The sequence below is a fragment of the Aptenodytes patagonicus genome, chromosome 4 (assembly GCF_965638725.1).
Source record: "Aptenodytes patagonicus chromosome 4, bAptPat1.pri.cur, whole genome shotgun sequence".
Classification (NCBI taxonomy): Eukaryota; Metazoa; Chordata; class Aves; order Sphenisciformes; family Spheniscidae; genus Aptenodytes; species Aptenodytes patagonicus.
This window is the reverse complement of record NC_134952.1, coordinates 32731914-32749802: the sequence shown is the minus strand read 5'-3', so window position 1 is coordinate 32749802 and position 17889 is coordinate 32731914.

Sequence of the window (17889 nt, the reverse complement as noted above, 5' to 3'; positions counted from 1 at the left end):
TACACAGAGAAAATTCAGAAAGGTGAAGCTGCAAGATGACTTACCATTAGCAAAGAACATAGAAAGAAACAAGATATGTTACCTGTGTTTCCACACACAAACGTACCTAACTACACTGGAAGAGAAAGAGAAGAAATGCATCAATCCTGTACTTAGGCAGACAGAAGTGTAAATGATGGATTTATGAAATAGAGAAGAGTGAAATAGTCAAAGTATTTTCCTCTTTTTATAAAAATTATTAATTATTAAAATGATAGATTTTCAAAACAGAATGTTTTAAAACAGAAGTGTGGATCACAAAAGAAAACAGGGGGTTGGAGAATATTCAGATGAATTAGGGATGCTTAACTTCAAAATGCCTGATGGATTCATCTGATACTGCCAGGGAAACTAGTTACAACTGTTTAGCTGTGCTGTGCTTAAGACATTTACTATTAGCAGTACAGGAAGAAGGGGAAGGGGGCAGGTAAATATAGCAGGTCTTTCTAAAGGACAGCAAGGGTGAGAAGAGGATGTTCTGGACAAATCTGTTCCAGCCAGTGCAGCTTCATTTTTGGAAGAACATTACATGAGATCATAAAACAACCCGTTTGTAAGTATCTAGCAGATAGTGAGACAACATTAAAAAAGTAGTGTGGATCTATCAAGAACAAATCTTGTCAAACTACTCTAATTTCTTTCTTTGACAAGGCAACTGACCTAGCAGATAAAAGGGAGTCGGAGGTTATGTTATACCTTGACATCAATAAGGTTTTTGACACTGTTCCACATGACATGTTCATAAGATTAGTGTTAACAACCTGGATCACAGAATGGAGAGTACACTCGTAAAATATAATGATGATACCAAGCTAGGAATATTTGCAAGCTCTTTGGAGGACAGAATAAGAAATCAAAATGATCTTGACAAAGTGAACAAATTGTGTAAAAATGGCAATTATCAGATTCAGTACCAAGAAGAGCAATTCTCTCAACTGATTCTGTTTTTAATAGAAAAGAGAATCTTAAGGACGTGGGTTTCCAAGACTTCCAATATGTAAAATGATTGCAATGACTTCCAATATTGTAAAATGATATGAGTGGTCCTGAGTGGTAATTACAAGGGGGGAAAAAGGCTTATTTTAAAGTAAGGAAAACATATACTAAATAATTATTTAGATTTTTAAGGAAAGCTTTCCAACTGCAACAGTCCTCTTCCTATGATGTCAGATTCCTCTCAGTGGTACTTTTAAGAAGTATAGTAGATAAATATCCAGTGGGGATGATGTAGGTACATTTCATTGTGCATCAAAGAATGAGTATGGACTGGATATTTTTGAGAGATCTCTCCCTGTCGTTCTACCATTTCTACTGTAAAATATGAATTTAAGTATTTTGCTAGATGAGAGAACTGCTGAAAAGAGCCTGAGTGGAAATAAAACATCTTAATATCTCTATCACATTTTGTTCTTGTTAAGGTAGAAATACCACAACACCACCTTTGTTTGCAATTTTTTTCATATTTGCCCTTCAGACCAGAACCTGTGAATGCAGAAAAGAACAATTTTAAAACTTTTTTTTTTTTAAATATGCCTTTGAATGTTTTGAAACTTGCAGACTTTCCCTTCTATTTCAGTTTTGGATTATTTACTTTTTATCAGCATTACTTCTTCCTGGTAATAACAACTTCTCATTTAAATAGGTTCTCTCACGTCCTCCCTAATATACGGTATTAGAAAAGAGATTATTTCACTGAAAAACTAAGACTGCAAGATTTGTATCTGGGAATGCATCCAGGTAGTTTGGGGAGGATTTTCCAGCACATTGTTAGGCTGTCTGTATGTTTCGTTCTACTCTTCCTCATTTTTATTGTTAATAGGAATGGGAGAGATGGGGAGAATTAAGGTAGAATTTGGAACAAAATTATTCAGATGTGTTTAACAAAAATTTCTTCTGGTCACTCTAGTCATAGGAATACAGAGCAAACACACCTAGAAAAGCACAGAAAAGTAATTTCCTTTGGGGATTTTTGAACAAGCAGACTTCTTTCTGATTTCATCCCAATTGTTTTGTAAAACCAAGCAACTCCTCTGAACAGGAAAACTAGGATTAAAATTAATAAGAGCAACATAATTTTCTAAAGAAAAAAGTGCAAGGATTTGTTTGGGGAAATAAAGGATTTGTTACAAACCAAATCTATATGTTACCCTCATAAGTAACACTTTAGTTAAACATAATAAAAATAGCAATCTGCTTATGCATATAAATGATAAATGGAAGTTAGGACTTCCATCATGGTTATTACAATAACAGTTTCCAAGAATACTGCAGTTGAAGTCCTTTTCCATTTAAAAACAAGGAAATGCATTTTAAAAGATTGCAATGGAAATCATGAATTGTCAAAAATGCCACTATGAAAATGCACTTTTGAAATTCAATAAACAGACATAAAAAATATTAATAACTTGTCACTGACAAACGTGGACCTTTGCCAAATATAAACCTCTGGCTACACTGCAAAATGAAACCGAGTCCCCCACAGCTTATACCAAGCACCTCACTACTAGATCCCAAAGCTTTGTTTAAGGCCAGGTGAGAGGGTTAAAGACGGTTCTGTGCTAATGCAGTCATTGTGGTTTTAAAATCTAGGCTAGTGTTTTATTCATTGCACAATGCACAGACAGGACTTCGGACACAGAGTGTGCTTTATCAGCACTAGTTCACTATTCTCTGTAGTGGACTGCTCTGGGTGATTTAGATGTGTCCTTAATAAAAGATACTGGGTAACTAATGATCATCAGCATAGCACAACTGGGAACTGGAAGAGCTGTTTTGGGCCTTGCTAGAAATGAAAGAGAAATTCAGAAATGAGGGTTACCTGATCTCAAGTAGGAATCAGTTTATCTGTGATTAAATTCAGTACATCTAACTGATTCAGGATGACAATAAATTGGTAAAATTCTGAAATGAATGCAGTATTTTATAAAAACTTTGCTAGCTCTTGTAGAGATGAGAAGTTGCACAGGTTTAGCTCCAGAGACTGCAACTCTGCAGGTAGGTTTCTTGGGGCATAGCTCTCTTTTGGTGGATTTTATAACATCTATACCCTGAAAATGCAAGGTCTGAATTACAGAGAAACTCCTCACAGCCACCTAAGACTGCACTGCCACCCGAAAAAGCAGCCAGGCCTCTTGCCACACCCAGCCTCCTATTCCCACCTCTGTATTGCCTTTTCCGGGTGTATATTTCTTAATTTGGAAATACCAATACCGTGAGCAGTATTTTAAGGAATGTGTCCATTGATATCAACTATATATTTTTCACAAAATCTGAATGCATGCTGTGACCTAACATCGAATTAGAAAATTTCCTATTAGTTTTAGAGTGTGATATTGTATTTTACCCACAGAAAGAGAAACATATTTTAATGACGTATTTATTAATTATATTTATATCTTTCTAACTACTTTATTCAAGCAGAAGCACTAATCCTCAGACTTACATTCTTCTGCCTTCAATTTCATAACTTTGTATTGTTTTTCACCTGAACATCATTTCACTTTTTTTTTTTTACATTAATAAAGTTTTTCTTTGCCTATGTCAGTGGTATAACGGGGAAATAGGATCAGCTCCAAAGGATGAGTGATTTTGGATGCACTTAAATTTGAGAACTGGGAGTCACACAGAGGATTTCTGGGTGAAAAAAAAAGAGGGGCAAAAAAAGAAAATTAGACTAAAAAACACAATGCATATACGCAATTGGAAAGAATAAATTAATTGATATTGTTACAGTCTGTTCAATGTTACAACGTTTGCACAAGTATATCTATGTACTGAAGCAGATAGATATATCACACATAGCTATGCATATGTGGGTTTGTGAAAAGCAAACTAAATAAAAAATAAATTAGTTTCTTCAAAATTTTAAGGTTTTTCTCCCAATGTCTTTGCAAAGGTACGACAAAGTAGTTCCTAATTCAGGTCTGTCTAGAGGAATCCTATTTGTATATAGACATTGTATTTGAAAAAAAAAATTGTCTTCAATGCAAGTGCCTACTCAAGGACCTCAGAAGCTCTGATTGACTTCAGATGTAGTGGCCTAACTGTTAACTTTAAGAAAAACTTGAATCACGTGAATGACTTAATATTGAATTAATCAAAATATACAGGCAAAGAAACTCCACTGAAATGCATTCCTCATTTGTCATGTCTCTTAGATGAGTGCAGCTTTTAAGTTTTTTTTAAGTACATGGGAAAACCCACTATGCTTCTGTAATGATTTTTTAAAAGAAGATAATTAAATATTTACTTTACAACTGAGTTTGTAGTTTCAACAATCGTACAGACTTTCCTTACTAAATTCCCTGGAAGTTCTGACATTTTAGTTAGATGCTCTTGCTGTCTTACTAACACTTCTGTCATGTCCCTCTGTCTCCCATCTACACTTTTGCCTCACACTCTTTATTTGTCATCTCTCGTGATTAATATTCAAATATAACCATACCAGTTGCTGTGAATCTGTTTCTCACCAAACACATAGAGTTCAATTGACTTCCTAGGGATTGTTACCTCTCAGCAATTTGGAAAATTAGTTCATGTATTTACAGTGATCATTGTTTTAAAAGTCAATAGTTACCAAAAAGTAGAATCTGCAATAATGAGGATTTTTTTTTCTTATAGGAAACAAAAACAAACCCAAGATAACATTTGAAAAATCAACATCTAATTGTAATGTGATGCTTTATATGTCAAAATACTTCCTAGATTTTGAAATCTTAAATCAATGACTGTCCCTTTTATATCATTTCATATGGCGTTTCCAAAGGAGGAAGCTGACTGGGAGAGTTTGAGTGCCCTAAATCATAGAAAAATAACTAGTTTGTTATTCAAAGGGAAAAAAACCTGATTCATCTATATTACAGAAAAGCTGCACACTGTGAAGCTTCATAGGTACAGAAAGACAAGCTCATTAATAAAGCTCGTGGGACTTTGAATTATTTCAATTAGTTGAAGAGCATCAAAATATTTTGATACTTCTCAGTTTTAAAGGTAAGCTGTAATGCTGAGAAATGGTAGGATCCCAAATCATTTGAAGAACATGAGAAAAATTTTAAATGATGCTTGTTTTAAAGGTTCAGCTAGCTTCTTCCATTTTCACAATTACCTAGGTGCAGTAGTCTGCTCAGGAACTATTGTCTTATGCTGAAGTGTTGTCAACTATTACCAAAAAAAAAAAAAAAAAAGACATTTTTAACTAGTTCTTGGCAAATAAGCAAAAGAGTAACATTAAAAATGTTGCATATTAAATCCTCTTTAATTGCTAACACAAATCTTACATTTATCTTTTCAGATTTTAATTTTTTTAAGTCATTTGAGTCATCTTTAAGCATTCATGTAAGAAAGCCTGGTGCCTTATCAGGAGAGGACAGAGTTCACAAATTCCTTGTCCTTTGCTCTTATGTGTTGCTCTTACTGTGTTGTCTTAAGATCTTGTGACATTTTAAGCAGGAGTAAGCAAAAGCAAATTGAGCAAAGCAGATTGTAATTGCTGTGGCATACATTCCTATCTGAGATCAGGTAAACCCCACGCATCTCCAAAAGCATCTCCTGAAGAAGTCAGATTTGTATGTCCTAAGAACTGCAGAAAAATATGGAAAGATTTTCAGTTTGGTTGTCATTATAAAGCAACTGAAAAGGTCTGGTGCAGGATATATAAGATACATAAGTCACTGGTGCAAGCACAAAGATTCGGCAAAACTGCAGTGACCAAAAAGTCTTTAAGTCTTGGTAAAATCATTGCATTCTAAAAGATAAAAAGCTAAAACAAATTTTCTTTCAAAACAGAAATTCTGATTGTTCACATGCAGTGCCCGCAGGCAGCCTGAGTTGCCCTTCTTTTTTACAAGATGCATAGGCTGTAATGCCCCAAAGCTGGCAGTCATTCACACTAATCAAACTGGAGACCCACAACCATAACAGTCTTTCAGCTCCTTCCTTTGGTCCACTTTGAGATTTAATTCTGGGTTTAATTAAATTAATTTTATTAAATCTGGCATCTAGATTTAATTGTGCTCGCAAACCTGAGATTGGCATGCTCCCCTCTTGAAACACCCCTGTGAAAAATGAGAAGTGATTCAATTTTGTTTTATATAATAATATTGCTGAAGAACTAGAATGGGAATAAAGCCCAAAGATTTGGGTATGAATATGCACTGGGGAATCTTCAAATTTTAGTGTTAAGCACTGCAGGGAGTCTGATAACAGGCACTAAATACAGTGCACCTTGCTAGCTAAGCAGTGGCATTCACATCCTGATATACCAACATCACTCTAGCTGGAAGGCAAACAGTGAGTCTCCTAAAGAAATCAATTAGAATTTTGCAATCAGAGCCTGCTCAAGCATATGTTTTTTCACTCACCAAGTATACCCAAATCATGCTCTTGCATAACTGGCTCTTATTATAAGCTATCTTTTCACTCAGTCTATCCCCAAGCGCCCTGCCTAGCAGGCTGATGTTGGAATACGGACAAGGACAAGAAATAGTGAAGGTTGAAAGCCACTTTTTGACCAGACCCAGAAGCAGTCTTTCCAGAGTAGTCTGGAAAATATGCTCCTCCCCAGCCACCGGGAATCTCTTCTCTTACCCATGACAACAGTCCTTTAGCTGGTAGGCTTAACTGGGCAATCAGCATCATGTGTGAGGGCAAATTTCAGCCCTTCTGATGACAGAGTGGCTATATCTTGGCCACCAAAAAAGAACTTTTTGCTAACTCTCAATAATGAATTCACCAAACATATATTTTGACACGGATTGTCTTTTTATGTAATATAATGCTTGTAATTTGTAGTACTAACTACAGACCTGAATAATCAGTTTATTTTTGTGTCCTATGATAATGCCACTGAAAAATAATTTTTTTTATAGTAACACAAATAAATTAACAGCAAAACAGACATTAGTCTTTGTACTATAGGATGCGCTGCAAAAAGCATCTTCACTCAGACTGGATCTGCTACTAGTCCTCATTCTGTATCTGTATAAGGATACTTGTTCATGCTTTATACTTACATACAGATTGCTTTTGGAGATATATGTATTCAAAACTATGTTTGTTGATTATTTTAGTGCTCTTTTGGAAAAGTAAGCAACATTTATGTTCGCATCTGATCTACCTGATCAATAATAAGTTGGGAAATATTATTTTGAACTTATAAAATAAGCATTTTTCAGGGGAAATACTAGTTATTATTTCCTCAGAATAGACATGATAACTCTTCTGGTAATACAACAATATTAAACTCTCATAGGTTAAAGAAGTGCAATTTTGTCACCTAAAACGAAGGGAAGCTGTCATCTCTTTTATGAAGAAATTATAAAGGTTATAAGATTCAGAACCTAAAGGTAGGACAATAAGCGTGTGAAATTGCTTCTTAAAACACTGCTTGCTTATTTCTGCATCATCTGTGCTCTAGATCTTTTTCTTTATATACTGAAGTGGGCTAATTTCGACATATTTTGGAGTTGGCTGCCACCTGCTGGGGGTCTGGCCTTGTTTCTTTTTTAAGGCGGTTTGGAGGAGCTAGGGGAGGTTGGGTTTGTGTTTTAACTTTATAAAGATGGTAATATGAACTGTGGGTGCCTAAATGTACGAATTTAGGCATAACTGACTTGAAAACAGAAAGTATATGTCCCTGCCTGGTGAAATACGTTTAAAGGGAAATAAAAGGCATCCTCTTTGCTGCTTGTCATGTGTGGGGTTAATATTCCCTAACTCAGGGGGGAAAAAAAAAAAGAATCTACTGAATAACGTCCCCCTAAGGCAATGCAAAACAGCCTAAACCTCCTTTCCTTTTACCAGCATGAAGAAACTATATATAAAATCATCTATTATTCAATACAATTTACTTTAACATCTAAAAAAGCTCTGCATTATAATGACACTGCAAGAACTTTACCCAAGAGTATCTACTAGCAGTTAATGAAGACAAGCTACACTATGTATTATAAAGAGCTACTGCTTTGTGGACAGTGGTACCCGAAGCATCAAGGAAACTATCACATGCTTGGCCCCTTGCAGAATCATGGCCATAAATACTGAGAAGAAATTATTTTTTTATTTTATGAAGCCAATTGCCTAATACCGTTGCAGTTTGCAATGCCAGTGTGAGATACAACATGCCCTACTCCTATGGGACCCTCTTTGCAGTCTGCTGTACAGTAGGAGGAGCAGAAATCTTAAACCATTTCCAAACCTATGTAATTATTATTGGCTTTTAATGCTAAACCCAGCTATCCCAGCTAACCAACCCTATCCCATCATTCGCTGCTTCCAGTCTTCAGTATATAATAGACTCACTACCAGTGTCACTGCCAGAAAAGCTAGACTTTGTGTATTAAAGTTGATTGCAGTCAACTGTTTTAGTCAGCCTGTTTGAGTAACCCTTCACAGGATGACAGAACGTCATCCTCAACAGAGAGGTGAGAATCAGGCTTTTAAGCTGTAGGCTTGGATTAACCCCAAGGCACAGTGAATGCACTTAGTATGTGAAGACAGCCCTCAAAAATGAAATAAACCTCAGATAAAGTAATTAATGATCTGCTCAGTGAAGAGAAAGGCAGAACTTGAGAACTTTCTCTTGATTAATCAAGATTCATCCAGATCACAAAGTATGAAAGTGCTTTAAACTCTCAGAGAGAAGTAAAAATCTGGTTTCCAGGTGCCTAGACTACCTGAGCTAAGCTTCCAAGTGTAGGACTTAATTCCAGCAGCAACCTGACTCCGCTGTAAGGGAAGACCTCTCTATGTAGGAGCCTCATCTAATCTTCCTTTTCTACAGTGTGGTGGGTTGACCTTGGCTGGACGCCAGGTGCCCACCAAGCCGCTCTATCACTCCCCCTCCTCAGGTGGACAAGGGAAGAAAAATAGGATGAAAGGCTCATGGGTCGAGACAAGGACAGGGAGATCACTCAGCAATTACTGTCATGGGCAAAACAGACTCAACTTGGGGAAATTAATGTAATTTATTACCAATCAATCAAATCAGAGTAGGGTAATGAGAAATAAAAACTAAATCTTAAAAACACCTTCCCCCCACCCCTCCCATCTTCCCAGGCTCAACTTCACTCCCCATTTTCTCTACCTCCTCCCCACCCCAAGCAGCACACGGGGATGGGGAATGGGGTTTACGGTCAGTTCATCACATGTCTCTGCTGCTGCTTCCTCCTCAGAAGGAGGACTCCTCACACTCTTCCCCTGCTCCGGCGTGGGGTCCCTCCCATGGGACACAGTCCTCCACGAACTTCTCCAATGTGGCTCCTTTCCACGGGGTGCAGTTCTGCACGAACTGCTCCAGCATGGGTCCCTTCCATGGGGTGCAGTCCTTCAGGAACAGACTGCTCCAGCGTGGGTCCCCAGCAGGGTCACAAACTCTACTAGCAAACCTGCTCTAGCATGGGCTCCTCCCTCCATGGGTTCACAGGTCCTGCCAGGAGCCTGCTCCAGCACGGGCTTCCCACGGGGCCACAGCCTCCTTTGGGTGCATCCACCTGCTCTGGTGAAGGGTCATCCATGGGCTGCAGGTGGATATCTGCTCCACCGCTAACCTCCATGGGCTGCAGGGGGACAACCTGCTTCACCATGGTCTCTACCACGGGCTGTAGGGGAATCTCTGCTCTGGCGCCTGGAGCACCTCCTCCCCCTCCTTCTTCACTGACCTTGGTGTCTGCAGAGTTGTTTCTCTCACATATTCTCACTCCTTTCTTTCAGCTGCAGTTGCACAGGTTTCCCCCCCCCCCCCCCCTTTCTTAAATACATTATCACAGAGGTGCTATCACCGTCGCTGATTGGCTCAGGTTTTGGTCAGCAGCAGGTCCCTCTCTGAGCCAGCTGGCATTGGCTCTATCAGACATAGGGGAAGCTTCCAGCAGCTTCTCACAGAAGCCACCCCTGTAGCCTCTCCACTACCAAAGCCTTGGCATGGAAACCCAATACAGTCTGCCTGGGAATCGCAACACATCCAGAAGATATGTTTGGGTACCTAGAGGAACTTTTCAATTTAGAACTGCTTTTTATTAGATTTAGTAAACACGGAAGTTCTTCTAAGGTAATGCTGATAGTTAAGCTGTAACTAGTAATTAGCGTGCAACTGTTACATACCTGCTTTAACTAGATTTACACAAAGAGTGAGAAGAAATTGTTTTCAGTTCTTTAGGAGCAGGAGTTACGTAAGCGTGTTTGGCTCAAAAGACAGATGAGACTTGATGCTATCAAGCATTATATTGGCTTACAGGTGACAAGGTTCAGTAAAATTCTGATGACTTGTATTACCAGGAACAGTGAAACAACTTAGTAGAATCATGAACATATACTCTCTGTATTTGTGCCAGTGAAATTTAGGTAATAATTTTACGTAGTGATTGTGTGTTCGAGTTTCCTATCTCCAGTACAGTCCACCACTGCAGAATGTTTTCTGAGGACAAAAATAAATGTTATTAATCTGTTGAAATAAGTTAGTCTAGTTACTCTCTTACTGACATTAAAAAAAAAAAAAAAGAAAATATTTCCTTAGGCTAGTGTTAGAATATAACAGTTCAGTTCAGAATTAAGGACAGTGAACATTAGACAGCTCATGTTGAAGCAAAACCTAGATTTGAACACACTAATTGCCCCTCCTACTGTTCAGTTCAAATCTAACAAGCCTCAAGCTGTTAGTACATACTTTGTGAACAGATGAACACATCAGTCTGTGTCCTACCCTATGAGGAGACGAAGTGTATTATTATATGTAACTGAGGAAGTACATTGAGAGTGTCACCAGCACATCTTGCAACTAACACTGCAGGCAGTGACCCACCAGGCAGAAATCTCCTCGTTGGCACTGCACAGCTGCGATCTGGGCAGAAAGCAAGATAGTCTCTTGTCAAGGTGTGGGCTCTGAAGCAAGGCTGTCCTGCAGAAACCAAACTCATACTCCTTCCCAGCACAGTGCTTATGTGCCAGGTTACTGAGAGCCAGCTTCTTCTCCGACTTGCCAAGGGGAGTGGGCCATGCAGAAATGTACTTTTTCTACTCTGTAGTTCCAGTTCTTCCTGTCCTTCTTTTCACTTTTGTCCTCTCCCTCCATCTTCTTTCTTAATGTTCACTTCAGAAACAGTAGTCCTGGGATCAAAGTGAATATTCAGTCATCAGTCTTTGCAGCATAGAATCATAGAATCATAGAATCACTGAGGTTGGAAAAGACCTCTAAGGTCATCGAGTCCAACCGTTAACCCAACACCACCATGCCCACTAAACTGTGTACCTAAGCACCTCATCTACACGTCTTTTAAATACCTCCAGGGATGGGGACTCAACCACTTCCCTGGGCAGCCTCTTCCAATGTTTAACCACTCTTTCAGTAAAGACATTTTTCCTCACGTCCAATCTAAACCTCCCCTGGTGCAACTTGAGGCCATTTCCTCTCGTCCTATCACTAGTTACTTGGGAGAAGAGACCGACACCCACCTGGCTACAACCTCCTTTCAGGGAGTTGTAGAGCACGATGAGGTCTCCCCTCAGCCTCCTTTTCTCCAGGCTAAACAACCTGTTTAGCCTGAGGAGTTCCCTCAGCCGCTCCTCATAAGACTTGTTCTCCAGACCCCTCACCAGCCTCGTTGCCCTTCTCTGCACACGCTCCAGCACCTCAACGTCCTTCTTGTAGTGAGGGGCCCAAAACTGAACACAGTATTTGAGGTGCGGCCTCACCAGGGCCGAGTACAGGGGCACAATCACTTCCCTACTCCTGCTGGCCACACTATTTCTGATACAGGCCAGGATGCCATTGGCCTTCTTGGCCGCCTGGGCACACTGCCGGCTCATGGTCAGCCGGCTGCCAACCAGCACCCCCAGGTCCTTTTCCACTGGGCAGCTTTCCAGCCACTCTTCCCCAAGCCTGTAGCGCTGCATGGGGTTGGTGTGGCTGAAGTGCAGGACCCGGCACTTGGCCTTGTTGAACCTCATATAGTTGGCCTGGGCCCATCGATCCAGCCTGTCCGGGTCCCTCTGCAGAGCCTTCCTACCCTCGAGCAGGTCAACGCTCCCGTCCAACTTGGTGTCGTCTGCAAACTTACTGAGGGTGCACTCGATCCCCTCATCCAGATCATCGATAAAGATATTGAACAAGACCGGCCCCAAAACTGAGCCCTGGGGAACACTGCTCATGACCAGCCATCAACTGGATGTAACTCCATTCACCACAACTCTCTGGGCCCGGCCGTCCAGCCAGTTTTTGACCCAGCAAAGAGTACACCTGTCTAAGCCATGAGCCGCCAGCTTCTCGAGGAGAATGCTGTGGGAGACAGTGTCAAAGGCCTTGCTGAAGTCCAGGTAGACCACATCCACAGCCTTTCCCTCATCCGCTAGGCGGGTCACCTGGTCATAGAAGGAGATCAGGTTGGTCAAGCAGGACCTGCCTTGCATGAATCTGTGCTGGCTGGGCCTGATCCCTTGGCTGTCCCGCTCATGCCTTGTGAGTGCCCTCAAGATGAACTGCTCCATAATCTTCCCCGGCACCGAGGTCAGGCTGACAGGCCTGTAGTTCCCCGGATCCTCCTTCCGGCCCTTCTTGTAGATGGGCGTCACATTGACAAGCCTCCAGTCGTCTGGGACCTCCCCTGTTAACCAGGACTGCTGATAAATGATGGAGAGAGGCTTGGCAAGCTCCTCTGCCAGCTCCCTCAGCACTCTCAGGTGGATCCCATCTGGCCCCATAGACTTGTGAGCATCCAGGTGGTGTAGCAGGTCACTGACTGCTTCCTCTTAGATTATGGGGGGTTCATCCTGCTCGCCGTCCCTGTCTTCCAGCTCAGGGGGCCGAGTACCCTGAGGATAACTGGTCTGCCTGTTAAAGACTGAGGCAAAGAAGGCATTGAGTACCTCAGCCTTTTCCTCATCCTTGGTGATAATGTTCCCCCCTGCATCCAATAAAGGATGGAGATTCTCCCTGGCTCTCTTCTTGTCAGTAATATATTTGTAAAAGCTTTTTTTGTTGTCTTTAACGACAGTGGCCAGATTGCGTTCTAGCTGGGCTTTTGCCTTTCTCATTTCTTCTCTGCATGACCTAACGAGATCCCTGTACTCTTCTTGAGTCGCCTGCCCCTTCTTCCACAAGTGGTAAACTCTCCTTTTTTTCCTGAGTCCCAGCAAGAGCTCCCCGTTCAGCCAGGCCAGTCGTCTTCCCCGCCTGTTCTTCTTATGGCATACAGGGACAGCCTGCTCCTGCGCCTTTAAGACTTCCTTCTTGAAGAATGTCCAGCCTTCCTGGACCCCTTTGCCCTTCAGGACCGTCTCCCAAGGGACTCTCTCAACCAGCGTCCTGAACAGGCCAAAGTCCGCCCTCTGGAAGTCCATGGTTGTGGTTTTGCTGGCCCCCCTCCTTACTTCACCAAGAATCGAGAATTTGATGTTGTTACTAAGACTCCCCTTCCAAGGGTACTATGACACCATATCAGCTCCCTTCAGCAGCCTTCCTCTATAGTCTTTTGTCATGTATCCTAAGATACATTTTTATCTGGTAGACAAGGTGACATACATTAACTACATCTCCCTAGTGCAATGTCACATAACAGGGCTCTATTATACTGCCAAGTAATTCTTACCAAAAAAGAAAAAAGAAAAAAAAAGTAGCAGCAAGAGTTGTCGGCTTACTTAGAAGTTGTTATAACTTCTTTTTGCACTCAGAAGGTACAGACGCAGCTTTAGTCCAGAGGTAGTTGATGTATCATCACATTTTATCTTATCATTGAATTTACAGTTGTAATAATATTTAGGCAAATGTCCTCTATTGCATCCCTGATTTGTTGGTTTTGTTTTTGTTAAATATGCCTGTATTGAAATTTAATGTTTACTCCTTTATAAAACTGCTTGCCTTTTAAAAAAAGATTGGTTACAGGGAAATACTCATATGTAAAATAGCACCAGCAGTATCATTAGAACTGCCTTTAATTATCTATGTTCTTCACTTAGTGTGTGATTTATGTGTTAAATTTATATTAAAAAGACTTTTTTTCTTTGAAATTCTTTGCAGATAGTATTTTCCATACTAAAGGCATGTCCACACTGCAGTTTAGAGCAGAAATTCCCACACTAGTTCAGACAACCTAGTAGCAGCAGCACAGAGTAACTCCTAAGATAATCTACTTTTCAGGCTGTTATTAAAATAGCCTGATTTTCTAATTGTATTTAAAAGCCTGCTGCAGAGAGACATGCCTTGTGAGTTGTGGTAGTTACATTCAGGGACATAGCTCTGCTTGCTACAAATTAAAGCAGCTAGCAATCTAGGAGTGTAAACAAACTTTAATTCTATGAATTTCTTATTTTATGAGCTCTTTTTATATTTGAGGAAACATTATCTGAAATTACCATAGACCTACTCTTCCAGTGTGAGTTTGTAGCTCTTCTCTGCTTACCTATTGTGTGCACAGTAAATTATCTTATAGTCAGTCAGCTAACCCATCTGAGAAATGAGGATATTTTTAGTAGAAGTAGGCAGCGAGTAATTGATTATTTTCACCTCTGCAGTCTTTGATTAAAGGCAATGTGCTTAGGGGGGAAAGCCAACAATCGTTCTTAAACATATACAAGCATTTAATTGTGGTAATTAATTTATCTATACAACTCAGTGTACTTTTAAAAAGCTTCTTGACTGAGAATGAATGCCTCATCAGTCTTAAATATAACAGCCTGAAAGAACAAGTGAAGTCAGTAGAATAACAAACAGTACTGCAGAAACCTCAGGCACTTGCAGGAAACAAAAAGACATTTCCAACTCTGTGCGGAGCAAAATTCTGAAGAATTTGACAAATAAAGGCAGCAGAAAGAACATCAACTTATAGAGCCACAAAAATGAAGTACATCATTGTATACATTGCCATGTAAAAGAAATGAAAAAGCAGAGAAGCCTTGAGTTGTAATTACAGAATCAATTTTGTAGGAGAGTTTGAAGAATGCAGTAGTTATGGATCCCATTTTTATAAATGTCATGTTCCCCATCAGTTTACCTGTTCACTACAAATGAGTATGGTTGTCAGAATGTGAGTCAAAGGCAGCAGCTAATGGAAAACAAACATCCAAAGAAAGGCGGTAAGGATGGATAAGTGGCAAAGACAGATAAACATCTTCGAAAGAATCAATGTTACAATGGCTGTATCATTAGTTGGGAAGGGTAGACAAGCCTTTGCTCTCTCCAAGCTTGTGTGGTTCACCCTTCCCAAAGATGACAACCCAAATAACTGGAGGGAAGCAAACTTAAAGTGTACTAGTCTCAGGAAAGAGGAAGAGTGATCAGGTTATCACCAGGTGACCCCAAACTGGAAATGTCACATAGAGAAGGCACTCTGCTAGCAAGAAGGTTTATCTTGTAAAAGATGACGTGGAAAGAAAATGAGGTATTGAACAGGCAGAGATCTTGGAAGGACTCTTTGGGAGAGTCCTTCCAAGGGGGCTACATTTCTGATATCTCATGTTCGAGTTGTTGAACTCAAATGTGTTGAGTTGAGTTTCACCTGGGACCACCTATGAAGTACACCCAAGAGAGACCAAAAGGGTCTAAGACATAGCTCAGTGATAAAGGTACTCCCTCACAAACAATTCTGTTTCAGCAGGATTTACTGCACAGCTTATTTTCTTTTCTTCTTCCTCACAGGAAGAAGAGAGAATTATGGGGAACAAAAAGACAATGAAAGTGGGCTAAAAAATACAAAATGAGTGTTTTGTTACCTAGCTTTATGCTTTCTCTAACTCTTCCATGCCACCAAACTTCTTGATATTCACTTTTAGTCAAGTATGACAGGTAATGCCTGTGACATTAATTGGATAACTGTATCAAATTTCCTCACATAATCAGAAATGCAATGATATAGAGACAATATATTAGGGAGCATAACTTAGATGTCAGTCACATATGTGGTGTAGCCATTTTTATCTTTTACAATTGTATGAGGTATCATGTTTTCACTGTGCATTTTTGAGAGAGACAATAGCATTCGAGTTCATCTAGAAGACAATTCCAGGATTCTTCAGTTTTTTTCAAAAATTAAATCTAAAATGTTTAGGAACTGCTAAATAAGACCTTACAACTTTTTTTTTTTCTTTTCATAAATAAGAATTTCAACAAAGTGAATTCTAGGATATTTTCTTGCAGTTTTTCTATGAAAGAGAATGTTTGAGTGATTTTAGTTTGCAGTACTATAAGATACTCGTGTATATTTGTAGTCTGCTTTTCCTTTCTGTTGATATAAGAGTTGTTAATATTTATAACATCTGCTGTAAATACCCAGGGAAATTCTTAGGATTCCCTGAGGAGAAGTAGCAAAAGGGAAATAAATTTTTTCCCGCAAGAGGCAGAACTGCTGGTGCAGACAGCTGGCTGAAATTATTCCCACAGTCTTCTGAAGAACAGCCAGTCCCAAGATGAATCCCATCACCTGATCCAAACATGATATAGTTCCAGGTTGAGTAGATTACTTCAGATTTCCTTAAAACAATGCAGAAATTCAGGATTCCTGAGTGTGAAGTCTAGACTTCATTGATACTAACTCAGCCCTTTTTTTATTTTTTGGTCCTATAGTCTTTGCCAGTACGGTGAAAAGATTAATATGTTGAGGTTTTCATTCCTTTATGTCATCAAAGTTTAAGTATAAACTTAATGGCCCTTGTCATTGCAGGCTACATTTACTGAAACTATGCCAGAAGGTAATACATGTGCTTGACAAGAACAAGGAAGGTCTCCCTAGTGCACAAATTCATGTTCATGTGAAGCTGCAGAGCTAACACAGTTGATGGTGAAGCTCAGGATAATAGTGATGATGTAGATGTAGCACATTAACCTAGGCGAAGAGAAGCGTTACAGAGCTCTGAATGTACCTTTGAAGATAATCGAGAACTGCTAGGCTCATATAAGTCAGATCAGGTGCAGCAGTACTTTTATCTGGTTTTGCCATACACAACAGGAGGAAAGATGTTGCAGTTAGGTAGAAAAAAAAAATCAATGCAAGAAGCAGCAACCTTATTTGTTATATTCCAAGCAGGCTGGTGGATGATGATGAATGACAGAAAAGATTAAATGTTTTCAGTTATTTCACTGTGCCTATGGGCAGGTGTCTAGAGCTTTCGTTTTACTTGTTCTACTGGATCTAGGTTGTACATAAACCATAATACTAAAGCTGATTCTGAGGCAATTAACCATCAATGAAATCATTAGCCAAAGTTAAAAAAATAAAGAAATAATACAATAAGGGCACACAATTTAGCTTGGCCTGGTACCAAAACTTAAGGTAAGTGTTGCATTAATAATGGAGTACTGAAAATTCAGCAATGAATAGAGAAAATATACAAAAGAAAAGTAAGCAGAAAAGAACAACCATTCCCTTTCTTATATCAAGAAAGATGCAGTTACAACACTTATTAAATTGCCAATGAGAAAATCAACCACTGAACAGATGTTTTTCTTTTTTGTGAGTGAGAGTAGATGTCTGATCTCGTGGGCTGAGAACTAGAAAACAGCAAAAGACACATGTAAAACTGAGTGAAAGAAAAGAGCATCATTCTGCTCACATTTGGAACAGGGCAAAACAACATAGCTCTTCTGAAATCTATAATGCAGTATAAAACAGGTTGTAAAGAAGTTGTTGCCCAATAGCCAAAGCAAAGCAAAACAAATATTAACACAGCAACATATTTCATGTAAATAACTTGCAATTAGTAATTTTAAGGTATCTTTAAAAATGTCACCTTATTCTCTGGAATAATTTCCATCATTTGAAATACTTTCAATATATATTATTTATATATAGTTTTATAAGGGTTTTCTATTATTTGCTTATTTTGGATTTTAAACCATGCTTGAATTTCTGGAACACGGATATAGATTAC